The sequence below is a fragment of the Pteropus vampyrus genome, unplaced genomic scaffold (genome assembly GCF_000151845.1).
Source record: "Pteropus vampyrus isolate Shadow unplaced genomic scaffold, Pvam_2.0 Scaffold2, whole genome shotgun sequence".
NCBI classification, from domain to species: domain Eukaryota; kingdom Metazoa; phylum Chordata; class Mammalia; order Chiroptera; family Pteropodidae; genus Pteropus; species Pteropus vampyrus.
The window spans coordinates 6,982,336-6,993,086 of record NW_011888783.1 but is presented as its reverse complement, the minus strand read 5'-3'; the positions used below and the strand labels follow the sequence as shown (position 1 = coordinate 6,993,086).

Below are 10,751 nucleotides of genomic sequence, written 5' to 3'. Positions count from 1 at the left end.
TTCACTTACCTTATGTACTAGTTTGTGAGGACTGCCATAACAAAGTACCACATACTGGCTGGTTTAAACCAACAGTTCCTGGGTTAGATGTCTGAGATCAGGTGTCAGTGGGATTGTTTCTTCTTCTGAGGCTCCTCTCCTGGGACTTAGATGGGCATCTTCTCCCTATGTCCTCAAATGGCCTTCTTCCCTCTGTGTGTCTCTATCCTAAATTCCTCTTCTTATAAGGACACCAATCATATTGTTTTAGGGCCCATTCCATGACTTCATTTAACTTTAATTACCTCTTTAAAGTCTGTATTTCCAAATACAGTCACATTCTGAAGTACTGGGGGTTAGGACTTCAACGTATGAATTGTGCAGGGTCATAATTCAGCACATCAAACTGATAGTACAGGCAAGAGTCAAAGAAAAAGAAATTGCAGGCTTGCCAATGTTCCTTTATCCCCTTGGAATGGTCCTGGGACGGGGTCAGTCAGATTGATAAACTACATAGTGGAGAGAATCATCTCATGGCTGAGGATCCTGGGGGGAAAAAGGTCCTGCCTTTTATTGACCCAGGTGGCCATGATGAGGGGGAGGGGAATTGCTAGGAGTAAGAAAATGCTGAGTCAGAGTGGGGAAAAGTTTCTTAGCAAGGCGGTTTCAGCTGTTGTGGTCTCTGAATGGAGGTACCTGGGCTAGGAATGCTGATACGAGCATGGCTAACTCTAGGGTGGGAGGCTGTCCTTGACTACTCCTTCTTCCATACTTAAATGCTTAAAAATTGAGGCTCAAGAATTAATAAGTGAAAGTCTACATTTTTAATATATTATGAATATGTAATCTAGAAGTAATTAGAATAAATTTAAATTATCAGTGTACCAATAAGAGAACTGTGGAAATACACAAAGACTACCCAAATGAGAATGAGCAAAGGCTGTTTATTCAGAGCTAGCACTGGCAAGAGTCACCATTGACTCTTTTGTTTGGCACAGACTCAAAGGCAGGCAGACGAATGGAAAAGCTTTATATGAGAAAAAAAGGAATGGCTTCAAGTATCCTGTGCTTGGAGGCTGTTGCCATGGAGAAGCTGAAAGTGGGCTAACTGGAAGCAGGGCATCCTCTGTGATTGCTTAGGGGTGCATATTTGGCTTTCTCTGGTTAGTTCTACATTGAAAGCATGGGCAAAAATTAGGAAAGCTGTCAGTTATTGATCAAGTCCTGGCTGTTTTGGCCAATAGCTACTGAGACTGCTGTTCAGCTTCCTTAGACTGCTTGCTGCAGGTTGAGGATCATAATTTGACTTTATATATGGTCTGGCTACCAACCGTTTGTATATTCAGTCTCTCAGTGAAAAAGCTATAAAACATGAGCACAGAATTTTATGACCAAATTATACTGTCAGCTTCTGAATACAGCCCAAGTGATATATATTCTTTTTCATCGTTTTCTGAAAACTAGAGTTTAAACGTAGAATTGAAAGTAACACTAACATGTCATATATAATTAGAACCAAAAATTATGTTGTAAAATAGGAAAAGTGTTCGCAAAGCACAAAATTAAGTGCAATAAGCATGAACATACTATAAAACACTGAAGAGGAAAAATCAAAGCCTGGAGTTCCCCAGAGGACAGTGAATGCAATGCAAATCACAAATAAGCAGATTTGAAATCTTAAAAGCAAATTATAAGTTAAATTTGCCATATTTTTTCTGGGAAAATAAAAACCCCACAAACTTGGAATAGCACATTAGAGAAGGCGTATATTCCAAGGAATTAATAAAGTTACTGATTGGAGAACAAACAAAACTTTGTATTTCAACCAGGGTAAAAATAAATGTCAATTGCATTTGCATTATTTATTTAAAAGAATGAAGAACATCAAAACCTCAAAGAAGAGAAAGTAATGTTTTACTTTACATACTAAAGGAATATGATAATTTGATATGACGATTAACAGTATAGTCTCTGATATCAAACTGCCTAAGGTTAAGTCCTATCTCTACCACTATTGAACTGGTCACTTCTCTCTATGACATGGGATTCTTGTCATGATTATGTGTCATATATTTAAACCACTTAACATAACACCTACTACCTAGGTTAATATCTCTTTAAAGTTAGCTGTAAATATATTATTCACGTAAAATAAGTATTGAGTGGCTAATCCTTTCTAGTCACTGTTTTAAACACTGGGGATACAGTAATAAACAAAATAGACACAGTCTCTGGCTTATTGTTGCATTCTGGGGCTATATAAATGCTCTCAATAAGATTAGGGCAAAGTAACAGCTAAACATAATAGTGCAGAGAGAAGTTCTATGTAGAATAGTCCAGGAAGAACTCTTTGACTAACCATTCAGCAGAGACCAGAAAGAAGAGAGGGGAAAAGCCACATGGAGAAATAGAAGGATGTATCTGACAGAAGGAACTTGGAGTGTCAAGTACATTTCAATGTATTCTTAATATGTTCCAAGAAACAAAGACATATTAATGGAATGAAAATCATGAAGTATTTTCAGCTGAGCAATGACTTTGGCTACAAATGTCCTGCCTCCATACCTTAATAAGAGATCCCATAAGCTATATTTCCAAATACCTCTCGCCATTTGTAGATGAAGTCTGAGAAGCCTAAGAGACTAAGCATTTTTACCTAGAGACTGAATATTTCCTTAAAGATTCTTGATGTCATTTATTTTCTATATTAAATCTAACTTTTCTATTGATTTTATTTTCCTTTCAGGAAAAGAGGTGAGGAGAGCCTAAGAGGAAAAAGAAACCATTTATAGACAAAAAAAAAAAAAAAAAAAAAAAAAATCACCTTCCATCTGCATATATATGTGGTTGAGAATTTTCTCAGGACCTCTACATGTTTGTTACTGGAGATCTGGGTATGGGGGAAAGTGCGGCTTCTGTGTTGATAAAGAAACTTTATGATTGCTTGCATTTTCTTTAGTGTTCAATTTATTCAGTTTACAAATTTAGTACTCTCTTTTGAACTCCCCAAAACAGTTTATAATCTGGTATATACAATTATAAATATACTAATTTGGGTTATCATTAAATACCTTTATTTGGAATATTTATTAAAAACTTTATTGAGATATGATTGATATATAAAGAACTATATACATTTAATGTATATTGTTTGAAGAACCTGAACATTGTGACACTATCATCTCAACCAAGGTAACAGACATATCCAATACTTTCTCAAGTCTCCTTGTGTTCCTTTGTTGTTTCTTAATATTTAGTAAGAACATTTATAGGAGATCGACCTTCTTAACAAATTTTGAAGTGTACCATACCTTATTGTTAATCATAGATGCCATGTTATACAGCAGCTCTCTAGAATTTATTCATCTAGCATAACTAGAATGTTGTATCCATTGAACAACTCCCTATTTTCCCCACACCCAGCTGCTGGTAACCAATAGTCTATGTTTTGTTTCTATGAGTTTAATTATTTTAGATCCCTTATATAAGTGGAATCATGTTTAATGCTCAATTAATTTTCATTTTGATGACTAAATTTTCCTAAACATCTAGCAGTGTTTGCAAATATGATTTTATCAGCTCCTAAGACATTTCAGACTACATCTAAAAATTTAACCTGTTTTCTCAACCATTTGAAATAGCTATGTAGCCAGCTTCCTAATGTTTAAAAAACCCTTTTACATCTAACAAATCACACTAATTTTAAAAATCCCTTTAAGTGTTTCAAGCAAACAGATAGACAAGCACATTTATTTTAAAAGTTGTCATTAAATCTGTTAAATAGAATCTAAAGCAAAATATTAATGTTACATGTTTTGGTTTAAAAAAATGCACCCATTTAAGCACTTGCCTGTACACACATGCATAAATATGGATAATTATAGGTATGAAAGATAGCATTAAAAATAAATATATCAACTACTGATCCATTCATAGACACCTCTCACTTTCTCCCTTTCCCACATCCAGTCACTCTTATATCACATTCAAACCATCCATACATATCCATACAAAGACTCATATATCCAAACGTGTGCATAGACTCACATTTACATATACATATATAAATATAACTGGAATGCATTTATAAATATTACTTGAATGATACCAATTCTAAAATAATCTTGCCATATTAATATATTCTGATGCTTTAAATACATATGTGACATATATAAATAATATCGAAATACTTATAACAATTGAATTGCTACATTCAGTGTTGCAGTAGGAAATATTCACATGAATTCTTGAGGGATTGGCAAGTATATAGCTTATCTGTTCTGTTTTGTTTAAAATACATCATTTCTTGGGTGAAGTTTTCTCCAGATCTTTGAGGAGTCACTTTTAGTCCTTAAGTGAATGTCATAGAGAATGGAACATTTTTGTATAATACGTTTCCTTAGCTGTTGTTGCCTACTTCAGCCATTTTTATGATTATTTTAGACTTTGCATGTTTTAATCTGACCATCAGAGATTTTGCTGTAACTTCTAAACAAACTTATTACTAAGTCATAGAGTTGGAAACAAATAGCTCTGAATGACCATTATGAAATAGCAACTGAGAGCAACAATGGGATTTACAAACTGAAACAAAAATCTAACTCATTCTGTTAAGATTAGATTTTAAAATAGAAGACACATTTTATGTAGTACATAGTTGAGTCATTTCTCAGAATAAAAACCTCCTGCTAGTTACCTTCTAAATAAAAAATACATTTTTGTGGTTCTGGATATATATAATCATAAAGTTTTAATGCTTTAAAATATATGTAGATTTCAGAAATTAATCTGAAGGTAGTGTATTTAAATGTTCTTTAATATTAATGTTGAAATATGTTATAACTCATCAACGAGTTTATTTTTGGTTTCATTATGAATTCATAATTAGACCAAGCATGATTTGAACATAGTTTATGTTTGCAACCAAGAAAGTGAGTATTTTGCGTAATTAAATCATAAATTTTACCCATTATACCTGGACTTTATGTCTTTTGGAAGAGCTCTAACATCCTTAATTGCATCCTGCATTATTTTTGTAAAATAGCTTTGTTTTGTAGATATATTGCACAATTATTTCAGAACAATATGAAGACACAGATATCATATTCATTTTATAAGCATATTTTTCTTTTCATTGTGTTTCATGGTTGTGTAGGGAACTGTAGTTCTGTATTTTGTATTTTATTTGAATACTGGATACTACATTAAATTATTTGAATTTTTAAAGAAAGAACTTACAGTAGTCCATAAGTGAAGAAGCTTTATTTCAAAATTTTTGGAAGATGTAGAGATATACCACTCGATCTCCAATCAGGAAAGCTTACTGCCTAGCACCTAGCTCGTAACTTCTTCAGAGCCTGCTTCAGCGGCAGAGAGCTGACGTCCCCCAGCTTCATGCCCATCCCAGGGCAACCTGTATCTAGTGACTGAGAGAGATGAGGGGACAAGGGCCTGATTCTTTTGACCCAACAGGGTATCATCTGATGAGCAGCACTCTCCTGACAGTTCCCTGCCAAGCTAACCAATGCTTTTCTTGAGCCTGCATTACAGTTTGAGTATTCTTCTACTGAAAGCCCATACCATGAACAGCAGCAGCAACTGGGATATTTTTATAAATGCAAATTCTCAGCCTTTCTCAGAACTACTGAATCAGATATTCTGAGAGTGGGTATCAGCAACTTCTGGGTGATTCTGATGGATGCTGACGTTTGAGACCACTCTCCTCAATTTTTCTTCCTCTCCCTTCTCATCTGAAACCACTTTAATTCTAATAAGTATCTCGCAGCCCAATTCTTTCTCAGTACCTGCTGACTGAAAACCTGACCTGTGACAACTTTGTTAAACCAGTACCTATGTGAATCGAAGCTTTTAATATCAACCTGAAAATAAATATGTATGACATTTTTAAGAACTCACAGAACTTAATATATCATCAGCTCTTTAGTAACCTAAAAGCATTACAACATTCTCTTAGGGAGCACTTACCTCGAGTCTCTTAGATTCAAGTTTACCCCTCTATATTCCTCTCAGTGATGCTGGTGTTGGAAATCTGCAAACTACATTTAGCCAACTCCCTTACCAGCTGAGAGTTAATCACTCCTGGTGGTAATCACTGGTGGAAGATTAGAAGGCCGGAAATGAGGAAAAGAGCTTCTAGCTTCCTGGTCTGGTTGATCTCTCTCTCTGGTTAGGACAGCTAAGTTTAGAATCTAGCTCCTTTTGACACACGCAGCAGCCCTCTGGGATATGAATAACAGCCTAGAAATACACACACAAGAGTTAGAGTTTCAGAATCACCAAGTTGCATCCACCTCTCCTCTGCACTCTGAGCACCATCAAACTACAGCCCCTCCTCAGAGGTCTGAGCACCAGCTGCATTTGTCTCCTCCACTAGGTTCAGGTAACGTCACCTCTTTCCTTTAGTTTTCTTGCTCAAAGGGTGGTGAGTGCTTTATGCAGCTTTGTTTCTCTGGCTTCTCTTAGCATCACTTTTATCTTCTTTTAGACTTCACTTATAAAAACAGCTGCCTGTATTAAATCTTTGTTTGTTTATTTTTGCTGGACCCTAACTGATACAGGATGTTGTCTCTGACCTGGGGGTGGAGTGGTCTAGGTCTTTATGCATCAAGAACCTTTAGTTTATAAATATAAACATTGTGAAGACACTATGTGAAAGATGTAGCAGCGTGAGAGCATAAGTCAAGCTTTATGGAAATTTTTATACTGAAAAGGCAATAAAAATCATGTTTAACAAAGTCATGATATTTTAAGTAGTGGTCCTCTTTTTCACAGTGCATATATGCAAAAAACAAGAATTAGGAAGTATGAAAAAAGGTAATTTCCCTACATCTAATGAGAGTCCGCTAAATTATAACTTAAAAGATACATTGAGGACATTTTCCATCCATTCAAGGTTTGTGATTCCCCTTTCAAGACATGAAGTACATGATTTTTTGTTAAAACCTCGAGATTAGGGAAATATTTAACTCAATATTATGGACAATTCCAAATCACTACTGGTATGTATTTATACAAACTTATTGCAGTGTGAAGACTTGAAGATGCTCCCCACACCAATTCTCTATAGTCCATAACCCCAGTGATCCCTGCCTGCTGGTATTCCAGCCCTTGAATAATAGCCTATCCTTGAATTTTCTGGTGAATAGAATATAGCAGACATGAAGAGATGTTGCTTCTGATGTTAAGTCATTCAAGATTATAGCCTCTGTCTTGAGCACTTTCTCTTCCTCTGTCTCGGACTGGACACTCAGAAGGATACCAGCTCACATGTCATGAGGCATCCCTCTAGAGAGTCCATCACTATGCTTAGAAGCAGAGCTTCTGAAGCATGCCAAGAATCACAAGAGTAAGCTTGGAAGTGAATCCTATACTACCTGAAATATGAGACAACTATAATCCAAACTGACACCTTAATTGCTGTCTCTTGAGAGACCATTAGGCAGAAATACCCTAAAAATCTGTGCCTGGCTTCCTAACCAATAGAAATTGAAATAATAAATGTTTGCTGTTTTCAACCACTAAGTCTTGGATCAATTTATTAAGCAGTAACAGATTACTGACACAGATTTTGGTGCCTGAAGGTGAAGATTGCCATTACAAAAACATAAAATTGTGGGAATAATTTTGAAATTGGCAGTAGACTTTGAAGAAAGTGTTGGTGAAAACTTAAAGTGCCTTGAATATGCTGTTTGTAAAATTTTGGACTTGGAGTTGCTGTGGGTGAAGACTTTCGGAAAAGTGAGGAACATCTCTTTGAAAATTGGAACAAAAGGAATCCTTGTTATTTAGTGGCAAAAAGATTAGCAACACTAAACTGGATTATGTAGAAAGTAGAAAATGTGCCTGATGAACTTGGTTATCTCCCTAAAGAAATGTCTAAGAAAAGTTTTGAAAGTGCGGCCTAGTTTATTCCTCATGTTAACAGTGAAAACAGATAAATTAAAAGACTTAAAGAGAGCGAGAACTTGATGGTTTAAAAAAATCTTCAGCCTATCCATGCAGCAACTGATGCTAAAATTAAGAAACTACCAAATGAGAAATGCCTTTGGACCTCCTGAATTCTATTTGCAGGAAGCAGACTACTATATCTGGTTAGCTGCAAAAAGTGCTGCCTTTCATGCAAAAGGAAAAATGACACAGAGGGTGAAAATGACAAATAAGGTGAAACAAGTGCCCAGAGAGCAGATGTGAGTGCCAAGGAAAATTATTCCTGGGCCTTGAGATATAATCAAGGAGCTTCCAACATTTGGATAGATTTTAGAATTCTCAAGGATAAGTGACTTCCTGTCTCATTCCCAGTTTTTTAAACTAAAATGTCTATGGTAGTTACTCTATTCAGATAGCAAGTCTTTTTGGTGACCAGGTTCTATAGTTTGAGAGGAACTATAATTAAAAAGCCGTTCTTAAAAAACACACTTAAAGGGCTTCATCTATGTAGGGATCTGATTTAGATGATGAGATTCTAGACTTTGAGCTGATTCAGTAATGATATAAAGAGCTAAGGAAAGAGATATGATGTAAATCAGAGAATAAAATTGTTTTGAGATGGAAAAACGTTTGCTTAAAGCATATGGAGAGAAATGTAAATTTCTTATAACCCTTTAAAATGTAAAAAAGTTAATTTTTAATTCAAGTCAAAAAAATAAAATGATACATAAATGAATGTCCACTGGTATTCTTAAACATAATTTCTTCCAAAGTTTAAAAAATAAATAGTTTTTATGTTATACCTCAAAATGATATCAATTCCAAATTTCTCCAGTGTTAGAGGTGGCAATCTGATTCAGAGTAGATTTAATGAAAAATATAAATAAAGATTATGTAGAGCAATTTTAAAGAAGGATTACTTAGAAATTATGACTGTACATTAAAAAATCTTAGTGTTTTATTTAGAAATAAAAGGGAAATAAAAGATAGATAGCAAAGTAAAAGGGCATTCCTCCTTAAAAGTATATATTTGTATAATGTGTTATTACAGAGATATTTTTAAGAATAAAGAGACAATAAGAACTTCCTATTCGAGCCAATTTTAACTGAGCTATGAAGCTTTCTTTAAAGTAAATTTATAAATGGGGGTCTAGTAGATATAAAGCACCATCATAATGCACTCTATTTAAATTAAAAAAAGAAAAAAAAAACTGTTGGGACTATATTCCTGACAAAATAGACACAAAAATTCTCAACAAAATATTAGCAAATCAAATTCAACAATACATAAAGGGATCATACTCCATGATCAAGTGAGATTTATTCTAGGGATGTAAGGATGGTTCTATATCTGAAAAACAATCAGTGTGATACACTGATTAACAAAATAAAGAAAAAATCATATAATCATCATATGACACCAAAAGCAAGTACAACAAAAGCAAAATAAACAAGTGTGAGTACATTAAGCTAAAAAACTTCTGCATAGCCAAGGAAAACACCAACAGAATGGAAAGGTAACCTACTGAATGGGAGGAAATATTTGCAAATGATATATCTAATAATGGATTAACATCCAACTCAATAGCAAAAAAAAACCAAAAAACGAAAACAAAAAACAATCTGGTTAAAAAATGGGCAGAGGATCTGAATAGACATTTTTCCAAAGAAGACATACAGATGGCTAACAGATACATGAAAAGATGGTCAATATCACCAGTAAGGTAAATGTAAATCAGAACCACGATTAGGTATCACCTCATACCTGTTATAATGGCTATTATAAAAAGAGAAGAAATAAGTATTGGCGAAGATATGGAGAAAAGAGAATCCTTGGGAAATGTTGGTTGGACTGTAAATTTCCATAGTGCAGTCACTATAGAAAACAGTCTGAAGGATTTTCAAAAATTAAAAATAGAACTACTGTATGATCCAACAATTCCACTTCTGGATATTTATCTGAAGAAAACAAAAACACTTAAACAAATATATATACTCCGTGTTTATTGCAACATTATTTACAATAGCAAAGATATGTGTCCACTGATGAATAGATAAATAGATGAAGAAGATGCGATACACACACACACACACACACACACACACACACACACATGCTCACACTGGAATATTATTCAGCCATAATAAAGAATGATATCTTGTCATCAGTGATAATGCAGATTGAATTTAGGGGCATTATGCTAGGTAAAATAAGTCACACAGAGAAAGACAAATACAGTATGATCTTACTTATATGTGAAATCAAAAACAAACAAAAAAATTCATAGATACAGAGAATTATTGATGTTTGCCAGAAGTAGAGGGTTGATGTGGGCAAAATGGATGAAGGGAGTCAAAAGATACAAACTTCCAGTTATAAAATGAGTAACTCATAGGGGTATAATGCACAGCATTGCTACTATAGTTAATAAGACTGTATTGTATCTGAAAGTTGCTAAGAGAGTAGTAGATCTTAATAGTTCCTAATACAAAGAAAGTTGTTGCTTTTGTTTTTTTGTTCTTTAGACGAGGCAACTCTTGGTTGACCTCACAGATTGCAAGGACCTTGTCAGCTTACAATTTTTTATTTTTTACACCTACAGAACCGGGTCTTCCTAGGTGGTCTCCCATCCAAGTACTAAGCAGGCCCGACCCTGCTTAGGTTCTGAGATCAGACCGGATTGGGCTTGTTCAGGGTAGCATGGCCATAGACTGGAAAGCGTTTTTGTAACTATGCATGATGACGAATGTTTATTAGCCTTATTGCAATGATCATTTGCAATATATACATATACTGAATCATTATGTTGTACATCTGAAACTAA

The 10,751-nt window shown here is 34.6% G+C and overlaps 1 pseudogene; it reads right to left on the bottom strand.

Moving 5' to 3' along the window:
• Positions 1 to 10,520: 10,520 nt before the first annotated feature.
• Positions 10,521 to 10,639, bottom strand: LOC111739705 (annotated as a pseudogene).
• Positions 10,640 to 10,751: the final 112 nt, after the last annotated feature.